At 33.0% G+C, this 9,743-nt stretch overlaps 1 pseudogene; it reads right to left on the bottom strand.

The window, feature by feature from the left end:
- Positions 1 to 326: 326 nt before the first annotated feature.
- LOC132038696 (5S ribosomal RNA) lies at positions 327 to 454 on the bottom strand (annotated as a pseudogene).
- Between the last annotated feature and the right edge of the window lie 9,289 nt (positions 455 to 9,743).

Below are 9,743 nucleotides of genomic sequence, written 5' to 3'. Positions count from 1 at the left end.
TATAGCCATCTAGGTTTTGCAAGTGTTAGGTCAAATAATCCCAACATGTTTTATATATATAAGGCTAATATAGAGAGCATGTGAGAAACATGTGACCATGGATGGTGACTTTTCAAGTGCTATTAGTTTCTAGCACACATACAGCTGTGCTACTGCAGTTCTGCCTGAACAATGCAGTACTCCAATGGGACCTGATGGAGGACCTGGTCCTTCGCTCATTTGTCAAATCATCAAAACTAAGAAATGTTATAACTCATCGATACTAGTGGTTGCTCCCACGCTCAGAGTCAACTTTACCGTTACTCCATGACTCCTTTTCAAAAGGAGGGATGTAACACGAAGACTTCCCGGGGGCAGGGGGTCACCCAATATCCTGATACTGCTTTCGTCCAAGCACGCTTAACTTCGGAAATCTGATCGGACCCGGTGTGTTAGTGCTGGTATAATTGCATCCAAAAAAGTGAAATTGCTCACTATGGAGCTCGAACCAATTGATGAAATTTAACATGTTATGTGGTGTTATTAGTCTTGTGTTTCGGGGCTACTAATTTCAGTTATTATGTGTAGTCACTTGAGAGTATCTCTAATGTAAAAAGCATTATTATCCGTCTTTAAGAGTTAAAAACTTTGTTTTGCCTTCGCTTACACTATTAAGTGATTCACATTAAATCTTGAAATGATTTTTGCATTTGCCAAACTATCTTTGCAGGGAAAGTTTTCCTCTCATGATGCACACTTTGTATTAATATTGTTTGTATGGAGGCAAAAAGGAAAAAAAGAGGAAGAATGTTAACATGTCATATTTAGCAATTGGCATTCCAATTAGATTTAAGAGCTCAATTTTCACTAAGCATCAACTAATTAGGGAAATGAGTATGGGTTTAACACATATATAATCCTGCTCTTTTTGTTTCATCCATAAAATAAATCAAATTGTAAAAATAATTTATTTCTTTGTTGAAATCGTACTCATATTTAGTGTGCTTCTAAATAAGTTTATGTTTGTTTGTTTAGTCGCTTTATTCATGCAATTACTAGTTGATCGAGAAATCCTTTGCCTAACCCCCTGTTTGTATGGTGGTTTCCCGTGGTTCATTAATGTATGGTTTTCTATGAAATCATATTTGTTTCCATTGTTCTTAAAATTATGTGGTATGGTGTTGTAAACCCGTGGTTCATCCCATGATTATATAACTATGAAAAGTTTCAATTTTTGTAACCATAGATTTGGTGATTTTTCCGTAGTTACATATTTCATTTCTCGATTATACCCCCACTTTACCCCCCGGGCGGATACCACTCGACCGAGGTGTTCGCCGAACACACCCTCCACGGTGTATATACCCCAGGGTAAATTTTACCACTTATGTGCCTACCCCACCCCTCGCACCCTCGACAAAAACTTACGGTGTACCACCACCTTTTTTTTTTCACCTGAAAAGACCACGGACCATCTCCCGGATCGCCCTGCCTACCACTCGCCTTACCCCACCCTCGTCTCACCACCACCCGCTACTCACCACTCCCCTCGCCGCCCCCACCGCCCCACCCTCGTCTCACAACCTAACCCACCCTCACTGACCACTCGCCTAACCACCACCTTACCACCCGCTCCCCTACACCTACCACCCACTCCGCTACCCCCGACCTTACCACCCATTACCTACTTATTTTTAAAGTTCATATTTTATTCTTTTACTTTTATTAATATATATATATATATATATATATATATATATATATAAACTAATTTTTAATTAAGAATTAAGGATATTTTAGTAAACTTATAAGTTATTATACAGTGTCATACAATCAAATCAAACAATATAAATGTTATTAAACCATAACAAACGATACAGTCTATCCAAACATTGTGTTACATTAATACAGTGCAATACAATACAACACCATACTATACCATACCATACTGTACATTAATGAACCCCGGGAAACAACCATCCAAATAGAGGGTAAAGAGCCTCATAGAAGGGGTCGCTGATAGAACTTCTTTTATATAGAGTACCGGCCACTATAAGAACGGAAGGACGATTTTTTTATAAATTCGTCATAAATTTCGTCCACATTTATGAATTATGTCATAAGACTGTTACAATCTTGTAACAGATCTATTTGTCATAAATATCTCGCAACAAATATGATTCAATGCCATAAAAAACTTTTGATCTTTCATTCCATACATATGGCAGAGAAACCGAACCATACAATTATATTAGAAAAAAACATTACATACTTCATTACTTCTTATTCAACAACAACAACAAACCCAGTAGGTCTGGGGAGGGTAGGATGCATGCAGACCTTACCTCTAGCACAATAATATCAGAAAAGAGATAGCAAAATAACAAGATATAGAAAAATAAAATAATAAGGCAATAGATAGTAATACACATCAAGGAATAAGAAACTACGTGATACTGTTATATTACTTCGTATTCATGAACCAATATAATCAAAGTGGTATGAAAGAAATATCCCTAATAAGTTCTAAGAAGGAAGCTATATTATCATTGTCCTGAGCAAAGGGATTTGGAGAAGCTGGTGACTGCGTAAATAAACTCATACAAACAAATAAATCATCCTGTGCCACAATAATCGCTTGACCCATATCACCTTTCATGACCAAAGTTTCAAGTAAAAACTCAAAATCTTTTTTTCATAAGCATATACTGATGAAGACACTGCTTGTACATTTGCTTAAGTGCTGGATTTGTTTCATTTGTAGTGATTGCGAGAACCTTCCTGTGAATATTTGTGTAGTTTGTATATGCCAATTGAATTGCAACATCTACGAACCTTGTTATTGCCCTATTTGCCTCTGGATTTTCTGTCAAAACATTGTAGCAAAAATCTTTTACATTACATAAATCGCAAGCTTTTTTAATTAGTGGGGTGATCGCACTTGCTCTTAAATTTGCACCAAAGAGATCAACACTTAATAGAATTATAAAAATTAGTGAGATTGATGAAGAAGCACTAGAAATTGATCTCGCCTTTTTTTTTTCTCTCTCGTGGAATTATGATCTTAACTTCTCTATTGGAAAATTATTATAAAGATGGGGGTTAGCTCTATATAGAAAGTGCATTACTTTTCATTGGTTATACGGTTATATCATAGTTTAGAAATTCTCTCGACAAGTTAAAATGGTAATTATGATTCTGTTTAGATTGAGCTTAAATATATGATTCTTTTTTTAATATGCGATTACGAGAATCTAAATTTGCATCCTTGGTCAAAGTGAGCATCTTAATTACTTGATACGTGTTTCCGAGCCATTTTGAGAACCCGAAAATATGGATACTCCCTCCGTCCCAATTTAATTCTAAAATTTCCCTTTTACCTTAATTATCTTAATGAAATAATTTACAGTTATACAAATGACTAAAATTTGTTTTAAATCACAAACTTTAAAAGTGTTCATTTCTTTCTTAAATTTTGTGCCAAGTCAAACGGTGTCATATAAATTGAAAAGGAAGGAATGTTATGCAAGTACCATTTTCCATAATAGGCTGATCTTATAATTAATTAGTTAGATTCTACAACGTATGGAAAATATTCCATCGACTTCAGTTCTTTGGGACATCTGGGAAATCCTCAATATATATATAAATTAGACAATGAACTCTGCATTTGGTACAAAATTATCACTCGTGTCTTTCCTAATATTATGAAATTTTGTGTAGCTTGTGGTAAAACGGGATTTTTCATCGGACTGGAAGTTAAGACATGAAAAACACTTTTAATTAGTCGAGTAAGTTACAATTCACTCTCCTCTTGTAATTACATAATTTCATCTACGGAACGGAGCTAAGGTATGAGTTCGACATAACCCGATAACTTCAGTTCAAACATCGTATATTCGTTGAGAAATCTATTAAATATGTACATATGAAAATTTTCAAAATCCAAAAGCTTGAAATTTAGAATCCATAAATTGCAACATACCAGTGTAATTCCACAAGTGAGGTTTGAGGAGGGTAGAATTTTCGCAGACCTTACACCTACCTCGTGGAGGTAAATAGGGACTGTTTCTAGAAGATCCTCGGCTCGAGTGTAGCAAATCAAAGTAGTTATAAAAGAGGAAATGCAAAATCATGGCAACTAATAAGGAAAACAGTAAACTGCAAATCTTGAATTTAGCTACGGGTTCGATATAACCTAGTAGCTTTGGCTGAAATCCTATATTTGTATTAAATTAAAAATTCATTTCATATGTAAAAAAAATTATAATCCAGAACTCTTAAATAAAAATTCGTAGCTCCCTCATCTGTCCACCTCTTTTTTCACCCCCCAAGCATCACCACAATTGTGACTAATTTTATCAGTACATGTTGGGATATATATACTATTAACCATGTGTTTGGATATAGTATTTATTATAGAACAATTATTTATTCATTGTTTAATAAAGAATTAAATAGATCATGTACTAGTATGTGTGTCCATTACTTATATAGTAGATGATTTAGTGTATAGAGTTTAGCTTATACACGGAAGATTAAATACGTCGATTCTTATAAGTATAAAATTTATGTTCACAATCTAAGATGGAGATGGACAAAAGCCATCGGTATGATTGTAGCCAATTAATAGAATGTATCTTCATTATGGGAGCAGTATATTTCCGTCTTGTGTCTAGTACATTTTGTATGTATTGAACGGACCAAGTAGAGAGAAGTATTTTTGTACTGAATATATAAAAACAAATTCTTTAGTTCATTAAATGTACTTATACTCTTAATCTTGATATAATTATTATGATCAATGTGATTTGTTCATTATTTTGATTTATTAAAAAGGTACGACTCAATTGCGGGTCTATGTATTCCTGGTAAATTGGATAATGGCAAATTACATTTGTGAAATAATAATTAGTTGATAAGTCAGGTGTCTCGACTTTTTGAGATTGATGATACGCTTTATGGATGCTTATAAGTCTCATGTGGAAACCACAATTGGATTTTGTATGTTAGTCACATGATGTAAGTTAGCGAGAAATATAAAGGATTAAATTAGTCGATGAATTAAATTGTCGGTAATTTAATTTATTTATTTACAGTGTCTGTAATCTTAACATGGGGAGTTAAATAAGTTTTTAATGAAGGATTTCGAAATTAAACGAGAGGGTGCGATTCTGAGTTTCTAGTGGAATAAATTGTAATTTTTTTGTGGTAGGATTAATTCATTCCATATTAATTAATACCACAATAGGAAGCCTCGTTATTAAATACGTAGTCCACTCTTTGTACTGAATATTCAGAACAAGAAAAAATAAAAAGGAAAAAAAATAATATTCTTGGTGGGTTAGGAAAGAGCTACGTTTTTGGCTAGGGTTTACCTGCTAAGCGTGTGTATGTAAAAGCGGAATTTAATTCCCTAAGTGATTATTGTTCTTTAGTGGGAATCTTTATTGCGTAAAGTATTACGTTCTGAGGATTCGGGATACACGGTGAAGACGATGGGCCCCGGAGGATGGTGACGTGGATGGTTTTTGCTCGTGCTTGAAGGCTAGATTAAGCGTTGCATTAAGCTTCCAAGAGAGATAAGTATCGATTTTATGTTTGATTAATATCTTGATTATGTGTTGTGTTTATATTACATTACAGGATTCGATCATTACATTTCTTCTTCCATTATCACGCGATTTAAATCAATTAGCATCGAAGCGCGCTTTAAATGTATATAGATAACCTATGAAGGATGTGTGTATGTGTGCGATCATATATACGATTCAAGATTTGTAGTTTTCTCATGAGAAAATCATAAGATACGGAAGCTGTTATGAACTGTCCTTGCGGCTATTGTACAGAAATTGTTTTAGCGCTTCATGAATTCTTTTAATTATTGATTGGTTATCAGTTCTGTTTACTGAAATTTTGATGAACTGGAAAAAGGAAACTAGGGTTTGGTGGCGGTGTGAAAACCCGTAATTTTTGGGGGGGGATGGAGTCAAAGATTTCTATTCTACCTTTATGTTGATTGGTCGAAATTAAAAATAAGAAAATACAAGAAGAGGAGTTTAGGGCAGAAAAACATTTTTTATGTTTTGTTGGTTTAGGCATGCTTCCAAACAAATGGGTTTATGGCTATAAGCCATTCCTTTTGCCACCTTGGCATACCAAAATCAATTTTGTTTTGGTTTTCTCCTCTGTTAAGTTTTTTTTTTTAAAGCGGTGGCCCACCATGACCAACATGTTATTTCGAAGTCTGTGACTTGATTGTTGCATCAAAATGGATATCAGCCTTAAACGTTATAATTACATGAGTAATTTTTCTTATTTTCTCACATATGCCTATAAAATTGTATAAATTAAGGTTTTGTGATTAGTAAATAGTTACCAAATTGGTTTATTTATTTGAAATCATTGTAATTCTTAATAGCTTTATACATGAGATTATATTGATCCATGAATTGAAATTTATGATTAATATATAGGATTCACTAATGTGATTTATTTATTTGAGTCATTGCATATTCTCAATGTATTGTGAAAAATTGTCACGAATAAGTGTATGCTAGTGGTGGTGTTTTATCTACTGATAGAAGATGTGCCTTTAGATACTAGTAACACTTAATTAATTAATGAGAAGAGATATCGAAATTTTCACCCGAAAGGGGGAAATATAATATCTTGGATTCTCATGTGTATTAATCGAAGAGCCGATTTGTTGTAAGTAGGTGTTGTGTCTTAGGAAGAAGAGGACACAATGTATACCTTGAGCTCGTGGGATAATTATAAAAGGAGAATAGAAACCTAAATCGAATTATTTAATCCCTTGCTATGCCTAAAACGGTTATCTTAAATTTGGTTATGATTTTGGAGATAAAATATATGTTAATTTAGTTCTAGACTTGCATATATCCTGTTCTTGCTTGGTAAAAAGTGCATTTGCGATGATGGATGTCGTTTTTGGCATTCGAGATCGTCTAAGATGAGTATTAGGTACTTTGTCGGATTAAAATTTGTTTTAAGTAAGAAAATGATATTCTTTATATCGGTTATATTTATGTTAAATCTGGAACATGATTACACATGATGATTTAATATGAATTGATATATGATAATATAGATCAGATTATTTTTCCTTGAGTCATCTGAATCAATTATTTTCCTAATTTGATCATAGATTTAGAGATCTGGAATATTACGAACTCTAATTGACCTGAAATGGGTAGGTCCATGAAAATTATTTTAAGGAAAAACACCAATAATCAATACTTCCCGCTAAATTAGTGAAATAATGAATCATGTTGTTTGTCGGTGATTCGAGTTGTTTAGATAGTGTTTTGATAACTTGTATTAATTTTCGTGTTGGGTCAAAAAAGATAATTTTAAGGGAAAATAACTCGGCTATGATCTAGAGGTGATAGAAATTGTTTTCTATGGTTTGCATGACTAAATACTAGTGAAATAATGAATTTATGTGTTGACTTTAGGTCTTCCTCCATTTCGAAAGCAACACGAACATTATGGGACATATTTTAAAATTTGTTTGGTTTTGCACAATGTATAATCACTAGTTATGGATAACTATTGAAAAAATGTATATTAACTCTCCATCCGAGTTATATGTTGGATCGACTTGAAACTAGGGATAATGATATTCACTTGGCTTAAATTAAAAGTATACTCTCCATCCGAGCTAGTCTCCATCGGGTTTTAAATTTATGTGTTGAGTGAATATTCATTATGGTTGCATCACACAAATGCCAAATTTTTAGAAAAGGACTATTTAATAAACCAAGTTCCTAGAAGTAAACTAGTTTTATAGGAACTAAGTAAAGAAATAGCAAATGAGTCATCTAAAAAATTCAAAAGTTCAAGAACATCTAACCGACAAGTCAGGATTGACGTTCTGTTACATTTAAGTAGTGGAAGAAACATTAATAGGCATAAGGAAATTCACTCCCTTTAAGTAGTGGGAGTGATGTTGAGCAAATAACACTATGAAGTCGTTAATATTTCAATACCGAAAGGCAATGAAAGATAATATGAAGATTCAGGAATATGATAGTGTGACTATAATAGTAATAGTACTTAGTCGTAGTAGGAGAACAATAATCAAGATCGGTTCGGTGTATACTCTTAGGATAGTTTCATGATAGTATCCTGAAAAGAAATACCCTTTTGGGAGAGTTTCATAATAGGATCCATGAAGATCTTAGTACAGAATTGATCAGTTACGATGAAGCACTACTAGACGAAGTTGCATCACGAAACAACTTCGCAAGTTTTATTTTTGCAAAGAGCTTATTGGCTAAGACTTTTGGTATTTATGCAAAAGGAATACATATGAAAGTTGTAAATGCATGGTTAAAAGTCTAAGTGGGAGATTGTTGAGGTATATACCATTAACCATGCGTTTAGACATGGTATATTCTAACAATTGTCATTGTTAAAAGTCAAAGTGGGAGATTGTGGCGATATAGACTATTAACCATGTGTTTGGATATAGTATTTATTATAGAACAATTATTTATTCATTTTTTAATAAAGAGTTAAATAGATCATATATTAGTGTGTGTGTCCTTTACTTATATAGTAGATGATTTAGTGTATAGAGTTTAGCTTATACACGAAAAATTAAATCATCGGTTCTTATAAGTATAAAGTTTATATTCACAAAATAAGATGGAAATTGGACAAAGTCATCGGTATGATTGTAGCACAAGATTAAATATAAAGTATCTTCATTATGGGAACGGTATAGTTCCGTCTTCTTCTGCTAGAATATTTTGTATGTATTGAACGGACCAAGAAAAGATAAGCGTTTTTGTACTGAATATATAAAACAAATTCTCTAGTTCATTAAATGTACTTATACTCTTAACCTTGATATAATTATTACGATCAATGTGATTTGTTCATTATTTTGATTTATTAAAAGGTACGACTCAATTGCGAGTCTATGTATTTCTGGTAAATTGGATAATGACAAAATACATTTGTGAATTAATAATTAGTTGATAGAATCCATATCTCGACTTTGAGATTGATGATACCCCTTGATGTGTCGGGAAATTGTGGCACATTCGATACCTTTTTACGAGAAGTTTTACTTGTTTTTAAGCAAGTATGTATTGCTTTGATGTGTGTTTGTTGTGTTTCAGGTAAATCATAAAGTTCAGGTTCGGAAACTAAAAGTTGCAGAAAATTGCACAGAGATTGACTTTCACGGTCCGTACAATATTATACGGACCGTGTCTGGGGTCATATAAAAGAGAACAAGGCAACAGAATGTCAAAGTTGGAAGATGTTGAGATACGAGCAACTTATACGGACCATATAATATTATACGGGCCATATAGTTGGATGTGTTGAAGGATTGAAAACGAGACAGAAAGCTCGTTTGAAGAAGGAGTTTCACGGGCTAGTTAAACAAGCCGTTTAATTTTATACGAACCGTGTAATACCAGTTCGTGTTTTTCTCTGAAGAAGTGAAGACTGAAGGTCGTATAATTTTTAAATTGTCTATGTAATGTTATACAGATCGTATAAGTTGCCGCCTGGGACTTAAGCGCAAATTTTGTAATTTTTACGTTTTTGAAACCTATAAATAGTCCAATGTAGGGTTTTGTTTATTATTAGCTGTTATATTTTGACTCTTGACTTAGAGCATTGAATATTCCTTTTTTTTTTTGGGAGCTTGCAAACATCAATTCAAGTATTATTAAATTCTCATTTCATCAAAAGTAAGAAATTATGAATTCCTCAATCTTTTA

The sequence above is a fragment of the Lycium ferocissimum genome, chromosome 11, assembly GCF_029784015.1.
Source record: "Lycium ferocissimum isolate CSIRO_LF1 chromosome 11, AGI_CSIRO_Lferr_CH_V1, whole genome shotgun sequence".
Lineage (NCBI taxonomy): Eukaryota > Viridiplantae > Streptophyta > Magnoliopsida > Solanales > Solanaceae > Lycium > Lycium ferocissimum.
This window is presented reverse-complemented; position numbering and strand designations above follow the sequence as displayed.